The sequence below is a fragment of the Pezoporus wallicus genome, unplaced genomic scaffold (assembly GCF_028554395.1).
Source record: "Pezoporus wallicus isolate ANWC-B61680 ecotype Strahan unplaced genomic scaffold, APGP_CSIRO_Pwel_v1 contig_7866, whole genome shotgun sequence".
In the NCBI taxonomy this organism is placed as follows: domain Eukaryota; kingdom Metazoa; phylum Chordata; class Aves; order Psittaciformes; family Psittacidae; genus Pezoporus; species Pezoporus wallicus.
Genome location: NW_026636013.1, coordinates 1,591,377 through 1,600,615, shown reverse-complemented (window position 1 = coordinate 1,600,615; position 9,239 = coordinate 1,591,377). Strand labels below are relative to the sequence as shown.

At 36.4% G+C, this 9,239-nt stretch overlaps 1 long non-coding RNA gene across 1 annotated transcript; it reads left to right on the top strand.

The window, feature by feature from the left end:
• The first annotated feature begins 2,199 nt into the window (after positions 1 to 2,199).
• Positions 2,200 to 8,079, top strand: LOC130593598 (uncharacterized). The gene is made up of 3 exons (XR_008970835.1): positions 2,200 to 3,094; positions 4,165 to 4,232; positions 7,990 to 8,079. It is a non-coding gene; the product is annotated as an uncharacterized LOC130593598 (long non-coding RNA).
• Positions 8,080 to 9,239: the final 1,160 nt, after the last annotated feature.

The following is a 9,239-nucleotide window of genomic DNA, read 5'->3' as shown; positions in this document are numbered from 1 at the left end:
TTTGTTGCTGGTATAGATGAATAGGTTAAGGGGCCCATGGCAAAAAAAAAAAAAAAATCTTAATGAAAAAGAATAACATTCTCTAATGAAATGTAAAACTGAACCAAAAATACTCTAACAGGAAATTACTACATAAACCAATGAAAAATATTGAATTTCAGATGCTTGAAGGAAAAGCAGAGGAGAAAATCTCCATCAGAATTCAAACAGGAGGAAAAGCTGTACCCAGTGACATCTTTAGTGCTAGATCAGTAAATTCTGTTCCATTCCTGACTAAGGAATCAAACTTTTACTGAGGCTCCAGGATATCACCACAGAGGTGACTATCATGACTTGTAAGTTGGAAAATCACTTTTACTCTCTTAAAATCTGGTTTAATTCTTTGAATAGTTTCTTGAAACTCCATGTAGAAAATGTGCCTTAGAACACACTGTAAAACATCTGCCTTAGAACAGCACAGAGAGAGTGGCTGGGAAAGTAGCGTGTCAAAAATAAAATAGTTCTGAGAAGGAGATGCCACTGAAGCAAGGATCAATGCCCAGGATTTATGGTGGGTGGTTAGGGCAGTGCCATGAATAGAAAAAAAAACCTGGTTCAGATATACACTGAATTAATATCAAGCAGATATTAATGTATTAATACCAAACAGATCAGGGACCTGTAGCTGGGCCTCCCACAGTTTTAGACCTCCTTCTTTCACTTATATTAGGTGTTGAAAAGAAAACAGATACCTACCACAATCTTGTATTTTAGGAAAAATGTTCATAAGTTTTTTTAAGTCTACTGTGGAACACAAAGGAATCTAACATGTTTCATAATTGCTGCAAGTGGAATCACCATCCTTGATTCAGCTCTTTTTTTTTGTAATATCCTCTTACTCCTTACCACATAAGAACATTTTTAGGAACTATATTTCTAAATTGCCATCATCATCATTTTTCCCCAGGCATCTGAATCAAGCAAAGGTGGAAGGAAGTGGGAAGAATACCATCTGGGAAACTTTAAGGGTTGAGAGACCAGATTTCCCAGATGTGCACAAAACCTCAAGCTGCATTCATGAACTGTTGTAAGCATGGACTGAGGGTCAAGAACACATCAAACCAAGGTTTTATTCAAGTGGCTTTGAGGTTTGAGGTGAATGTTGCACCACTCTGGTAGCATCCTGAAGGGTGGAGTGTGGGCAAACTGTGAGCAGGATTTATTTGCTCTAAGTGCATTTAATATATTCCTCAACAGACGAATGATTATAGGGCAACTTTACAGCAGGGATGAGTGGTTTTCTATCTTATAAATGCATATATCAATGGAGTATTTGCTGTTGATAGCATTAAGGCATAGAGAATAATAAGAAAAGAAGAAAAATATCATATTATGGTTTTAAATTTCCCGCTGATCTGGTATAAATAAAATGCCATTAATTGTTTGCATAGCAAAGAGTTGTAAAGGCTTAGAGTAGAATGAGTTATTCACGACTCACATAACTTAAAATCTATTATCTAGAAGCTAATTTGAGACCACCAATTTTTTAATTGTGGTTTAGAGAGATTAATATATCTTAAGAAATTGAGTTTAAACAACCCAATATTTAGTCTGTTTTGGCCCTTGCATTTATTTTTGTATAAGAACTATCACTGATAGCCTCCAGCTAATCAGAATAATTCACTTCTAAATGTCATAACAGGGTAAGTGAATACCTATAAGTAGTAGATCTGTATGGTAGATATTTCCTATAGAAGACTAATCACTCAGGTATAGTATTTGTATGGAAGACATAAAATCTATTTTTAATTAATATAATGTTATAACAGCCAGAAAAAATATAATTGGAGCAGATAATTCTTTCCTCTACATTTTATTTGTTTTCCATACAACCTCATTTGCACCTTCTGGTCTACAGGCTACATAGAGGAAGTTGAAAATTTTCTAGAAAATTAGGTTTAGCAAAAAAAGATTGTTTTTTTTAATTAAAAAATCTAATGAAAATTTTAAAATAAATGTTCCTCCTATTCAGTTTTATCAGGGAATTTTAAAGTACCTCCATTTCAAAAATTACAGAGTGACATTACCACTACAGAAACACCATGATGAATATATCCTATTAGCATGTCTATTTCTTTTTTCTGGGATGAGTAGACTAGGTTACCCTATTATCTTATATCTTTCCTACGAGTGATAAGTCTCTTTCTCTAGCTCTTCTTTCTGGCTGGTTGCTCCAGTTTTTTCCTGTGTTGCTGAGTTCTATTTTTTTTTTTTAATCTAGAAAATATTTTGATCTCTTCAAATGAAAGGTTTTATTTGAAAGAAAAATATTATTGCCATTGAGAAATTACTAAATTAAAAAGTCCTTTCCTTTTTGATGATTTCTTCCTTCCTTCCTGAATACAGATTTTATGGCATGTCAAATAGGCCTGGAGGTCACAATGTGAATAATCCAAGACTAGGACTTTGAACTGATTTTGAAAACTAAGAAGCTTGGTAGCTTTTTAACACCTCCTTATTTTACTACATGCCCCAGCACATCTTAGTGTTGGAGCTATGCAACAAAGAACCCTCTTAATGATCTTTGGAACTTATATCTAAGCAGTTCCTTCCTTCCCCCTCCATACCCCACCTCCCCTTTTATTTTTTTCTTTCTTTTCTGCCAGAAGTCTAATCTTATCATGCTAAAGGCATGGGATGTTCTACACTTTTTGCAACACATCTACAGATATGATCAAATCTCACTACCCTTGTTCTCTGCACTGACGGTCTTTTCTTCTACTCTTCCCCCTAACTGCACACCCCACGTGGCCCCCGGCTCACTATTGACATCCCCAGTGCTCAGATCACACCTGGGACGCTCTCGCCGACCTCTTTCAAGATTTCTGGGGAGAGATAAAAACGCGTTTGTCCCTTGAGTGAAACAGGAAGTTCAGCAAGTCAAAACATTGCTTCTGTGGATCTGGTTGGGGTTATCCATTTGTCAGGAGTGCATGTTTTTACCTGTATCAGCATTAAGGAAGGCAGGAGGTCTAAGGCATCCGACCACATCATTGTGATAAAGGAAGGGAAGCAGAACTTGCCAGCAGCATACCTCAGCCAGGAGATGAAACGGGTGAGCTCCTGCAGCACACAGGAGCAGGGTGCAACACTGTGCAACACTTAACACTTTCAGGGGTTCAGGGTGAAAACAGAAAAATATATTTTAGATGGCAATCAAATAATGGAAGGACTGAAGAATAAAATAGTTGCCTACATCACCTTGTTTAGAGCTGTCTGTAAGTCCTCTGACAATACTGTTGTCTCTAAAAACCCTTATGATGGCTTTCAGTTTTTTCCCCAACTTTTTGTGCTGTTGACACCTGCTGACAAATGCTGGAGCAGAGTGCAGTCATGAAACATCATTTATTTTAATTTATCTGTTTCCATATAAAAGTTAAGAAAGAAACCAAATATGAGCCTGGCAGTCTGTATAGATGTGACTTTGGGCCAGACTTAGTATTTTGGTATAAACACTAAAAGTCTTTCAAAAAATAATATCCTGTGGCTTTTGCACTTCCATTATATTAAACAGATTTTCTTTACTCACAGTGGGATTTCAAATTAATTTGTAATTATACACACAATGAGGGGATGAGAAAGAAATGACCTAATTATAGACCAAAAAGATGCCCTACAGCTATCATCCAATTACTCCAACCATCTGAGCTCTTAAGCAAAATGATGGGCTTAATCCTCTCTTGGTCACATCTAGTTGTAATTTGCCACTGGAAGCTATAATTTCACTTTAAATATTCATTCACATAATATAAAACTCTGTGCTGATGTTACTTAGGATGGAAACAGATAATGAGAATGGGTCACAATCACAGACATCCTTCTAGACTTTGGTCTCCACGAACTATGTGACCATTGGGTGACAGAGAAAATCACAGTTTTTCTGCTGTGTCCCCCAAATGGTACTAATTTGCTATAATTAGGCAGATAGAAAGCTTTTAAACTAATGGAAAGATCACAAATACCCACTAACAAATGCAACCTATCTCCCAGTTTCAACCTTCCCTTTCAACATAGGATGAAGAGTTCATGAAGAGCTACAGTAATGTGTGGGTTAAGAAGCAGCTTTCCAATTGAACAAATTTTTACCTCTGTTCTTTATGCAATATACTCATTTTATATTAATAGTGTTTTCACTAAAATCTTGCAGTAGAGCAGGAAGATTAAGATGAAGGAAGGGGCATGGTACAGAAGAGGTTAGCTCTCTAGAAAGCATTTTTCTTTTTCAGTTCATTTAGAGTTGCATAAACTATTTACACTTAATCTGAAATTATATCTTCTTAGGTTTTCAGAAAATTAAAGGAACCCAAAACCAAACTGTAAGTGAATTCTAGCAGAAACTATTGTGTTAAATAACAGACAACTAGATAGCAATGAGGGGGTGTATAACATGGGGTGGGGTGAAGCAAATTTCACTAACATTTTAGTGAAAGAAGAAGAGGAGAAAGAGCTAGTAGTCTCACAGCCCAGTCATGATGGAATTCGCATAAAGTTTTGGTGAATTATACTCAAATATTTATTTCTCCTCACTCTCCCCAAAACAATGAATTCTGAGGATATCTTTCTGTACCTGTGTGGAAGTTGTAACCTTCTACAGGGACAAAAATGTTGTTTGTACCTAGGAAAAAAAGCCAAGCGGTCTCTTGGTCATGTGAATTGTCAAGCTATTGTACATAATTAACTTCCTGCTCCATTAGTTGTTTGTATAAAATGAATTGGCTGCAGTGGGTGAGATACAGAGAAATTTACTCTAGAAAACAGTCTATTTTTCAGTTAAAACTGACCTGTAGGCTGGCAGACCTTGTGTACAGTTAAAAACTTAGTAGTTACTTGTAATCACTGCCTTACCCTGTGTTTTTGGACTGCTCTTTTGCAGTTGTGTGTTTAAAAGTCTGGGGGGGATTACTCCTCAGGTGGAAAGACTGATGGTGGAGTCATCTCTCTTTGAGGCAACTCTGTTTATAAGAAAGTTTAAAGCCCTGTTTCTTTGAACAAAGGTGAAATCAGAAAGCCCAAGACAGTTTACCACCTTCTAGCATGAAGGTACTTTCCAGACAGCCTCTTTCAGCATCTTTCCATAGATGCAGAGGTACAGCCAATATGACCATCTTCTCTCCAGAGGCTTTCAGGAAACAAGCAGAAAGAAATATCCATGTGCCTTTCCTGGTCTGGCTTCAGCTAGAAGGTGGATCTGAAACTCGTGCTTAGGCCAAGAGAAATCAGGGCTCCTGCAGAGGTGCGGAGCAGGGTGGCATTTCCAGAACTATCTCCTTCTCAGGGCTCCAGAGGTGAATTGCTCTAGTTTCACACACTGATTGAACTTTTTCATGAAAGACTTCAGAGCTGTCTTGTTGCTTTCCAACCTAAGATTTTTAGGGAAAAGTAAGATCAGGAAGGAGAGAAAAATACTTTTGCTACAGCAAATGCTACAACTGGAAGAAAACACAATCTTTTAGGAATGCAAACTCTTCCTTAGCAACTTGTTTGCCTTATAAACCCTATATATTCCTGGGCCATTGTGGCTGCAACCACATCCATCTTACATATCTTCTCATGGCCAAAAAAATATTTGGTGAAGAGAATTAAAATTACTGCTGGCTCTGGCTTTGCTTTGGCTGAAAATATGTGTCTGTGTTTTGAATTTTTAGACTGAAGTTACTGGGCTCCCTTATAGATGTAGCTAAAAACATGACAGATGGTTGCCTTTAATGTAGAATAGTACTTGTAGGAGTTTAAACTCGAATCCAGGCTACCAGAGTTCAAAATTTTTCTTCAGAGCTGAGACTTCTGTTTTTCATTAGTAGATTTTCTCACTCTCACTAGAATTGCCATTGCTCCATAATTTGCTGAAGTTAGTTATGCTCTATTGCTTTTGTAACACCTCTCTCCTATAAACATGTATTTCTGTTTGGGCTTGAAGAAAATTGATTTCCTAAGCAAAAGGATATCACTAAAATGTGCCAGAAAGAAACAGTTGAATACAGTCTTTGCTTCTTCAGAGGCATGCTTTGAGAAGGGTTACACCAGGCCTTTCCTGCAGTAGTTTTTTTTTAATCCACTAAAAATTCCTTTTCTCCATAGTCCCATTGCTGTTACTCATGTGAACCGCCCAGTTGATTTCAAAGTAACGTCTTGCATATGATAAAAGTTATTTGTGCAGTGAAGTGATTTAAATTACTTGTATGAAGAGTGCTGTGGTTTTGTCCCTTTCTGTGAATTCTGAAATGGATATGCCTTAACACTAACTATTTCATTTGATACATGCTAAGATTGTCACCCTGTAATATTTCAGATAGATTCTCTGTTTACGTTAGTGTTTTTTCATTCTCTCTGCCTTTTGAAAGGTATACCTATATAAGTCTGCCATCTGCCTATAATTTTTCTTCTTGATAAGATATATGAAGAATTTATTTAAATCTTCCAGCACTTTCTGCCTCATCTCTTAAAAAGTGATACTCTTTAGGCATTACTGTGTTTATCACTCACCTTTTGTTCTTATATTTTTGAAAGCATTTTCCGTGATTTCATAATCTTCTGTAATGTCTTTATTTTGCTCTTATCTGGTAGTTAGCCTGTAATTTATTTATTTATTTATTTTCTTTAAATCTCTATTAATCCTTTGTGATTGCTTTTCTAATATTTCTTCTGCATCACTGCTAACCATTTACTGCTCTTGAATGCTTAGAATTAGGTGTAATGAAATTCTGAGTATAGTTGATGTATGTTCAACATGTATTTTTAGCTCACTTTATACCCTCTTTACTGTAGTATGCATTGCTATGGTATGCTACAACGTAGCTCCAGCTGTAAATTGCTAGCTATGCCCTGTTCGGAAGCAAAGTCTACCTCTATTTTTGCAATAATGATTTGCATTTATGATAACAATTAAAAACTGTTTAAACAGTTTGCTTTTCATATTCAATTCCGTATTCTTGCAGGAAAGCAAAGAAAACCAATTCCTGACTCTGAGGGTCCATTTATTCTCTTTATTAAAACTATTTGAATGCCATATTTGCGGTTTGATTTTGTTTTGTTTTGTTGGTTTTTTTTTGTTTCTTTTTTGTTTTGTTTTGTTTTTAATTCCTGTGTGTTGTCACTGCAGAGATAACGGAAAATAAAGTTTTTTTACAAACTTGCTTGTATATTCTAATATTCACAGGCTACCCTTGATATAATTCTTTGGCTTGTCAAAACCATAAATAGAGTCTGAAATGGTCTCTTGTTCAAATAGTGACAGATGAAATTAAGTTGTTCAGTGGGTTAGTACAAACCCAGATTTACTGCATGGAGCAGCACACCTAGTGTAGGACATTTTGCATGCTGGCACAAAGGACACTTCAAAATTGGTCACATATCTATCCCTAAAGGTGATCAGCACCAGGAGAGCATAGCTCTTGCTATGACACCAAAAGAAAGAACAAAACTGCAGATTAAATAATGTAGGAGAGAAATTGAGTGTCTTTAAAGTATTTCAAACTGAGGATTCGCCTGAAACCAGCTGATATGGTGAAAAATTGTTCAGCTCCAAAACTGTGGGAGAAAAAATATTGCAAACCAAATGTATAGGACACAATTTAAAGACGTGGTTAATGTAAAGATCCTGATTTTAAGATAGAAAATAGTAAAATAAAAGGGGAAATATATATAGCAGGTTATGTTTCTCTGACTTTTTTTTTCCATAACACTTTATTTTTATAAGAGCAGGAATGTGCTTGTGAAACTTCCTGAATTTTTTTGGTCTTATGTATATTTGAGCATTATCATTTTTTATTTCTTGGGTTTCCAATCTTTCTGCACTATTTCTTTAGTCTTAAAACAGAAATGGAAAAGGAGCACAAACTTATATTTCAAAATGTTATGTTTATTCTATTTATGAAAGACTTAAAAACACCGAATGCTAGCATTTTGTTTTAATTAAGTGGTCTGGCTTGCTGTCATTTATTACATAAACAGGTTCACAGGTTGCAAAAGAAAAGAAAGAAGATAAAGGCAGTATCTTACATATAGAGATAGATTGCTGATTGTCGCAGTTGTTAGAATAGTTAGATCCAACAGAAGTAATAGGGAAACCCACATATTATGTATACAAACATCTGACTGAATCCTGAACTATGTTGCACTGCCGATTGCTTTATCATGTGCAGAATTCATAGTCTTACAGTGTTGAGGGGAAAAAACCTTTTTCTTGTAGGAAAATATTTTACGAGGAAAATAAGGCCTACCAGCCTGTGCTGAGCTTATTCCCTGCTGTTCACAGGCATGACTTGAGGGTCTTTCACTGTGTTGCTGCAGTTCTCTCAGAAGCTCAGTGATCTTTCAGAAGCTCTTCCAAGGAAGTGCTGCATTGACCCTGAGCTGCACAGAGCAGGTAGCATTACTTCTTGAGTCTTGTGGTCATGTGGTGACTTTTCCAGTGTCTCTGTGCTTCCAAGAGCACAGCCCTGTAGAGAAGCCTCTTCCAAACTGCTGAGGTTGGAATGAGGTGGCTCTGCTAATTGGAGACAGTGAACATTCGTTCACTCATTACAAGACATCTGTAAATGTTTTGTGGATCACTTCCAATTAGAATTTTCATGCTTGCTGGTTAAGAAAAAAAATGTTTGACAGAAGCTTCTGGGAGGTAAATATTTCCCTAAGGAACAATGTGTTATCTTAAGAAGGAAAGCCTATTTTAATTTTTTTGGAGGAACTGATTAAAACCTGCAGTTTTTTGATCATGGTGCTTTTTACAAGAAATTTATCAGTTTACTGGGTCTTCTTTAGGAGTTAAGAAAATGAACAAGTATTTATAATTCCCATCCTCTTAAGACCTTCGATTTATCAAAAGTATCTCACGTGGCAGGTTTAATCATCTTTCTTCCAATTAAGAAACAGACTTTCCCAAAGGCAGTGTCTTAATTTTACCTTAACCCTGTAATTATATTGTGTGTAAATTCTGACTCTGATGCTAACTTCTCAAGTACTCTGTTCCTTGAGAGAATGATCTAATGCCTTGGGGGTCTTGATATCTAATTACTGAGTACTTTCCCATCTCTGCATTGTCTAGACTGCAGTTAGACACAGAGATGCACAGAATCATAGAATCATAGAATAGTTAGGGTTGGAAAGGTCCTTAAGATCATCAAGTTCCAGCCCCCCTGCCATGGGCAGGGACACCTCACACTAAACCGTCTCACCCAAGGCCTCGTGCAACCTGGTCTTGA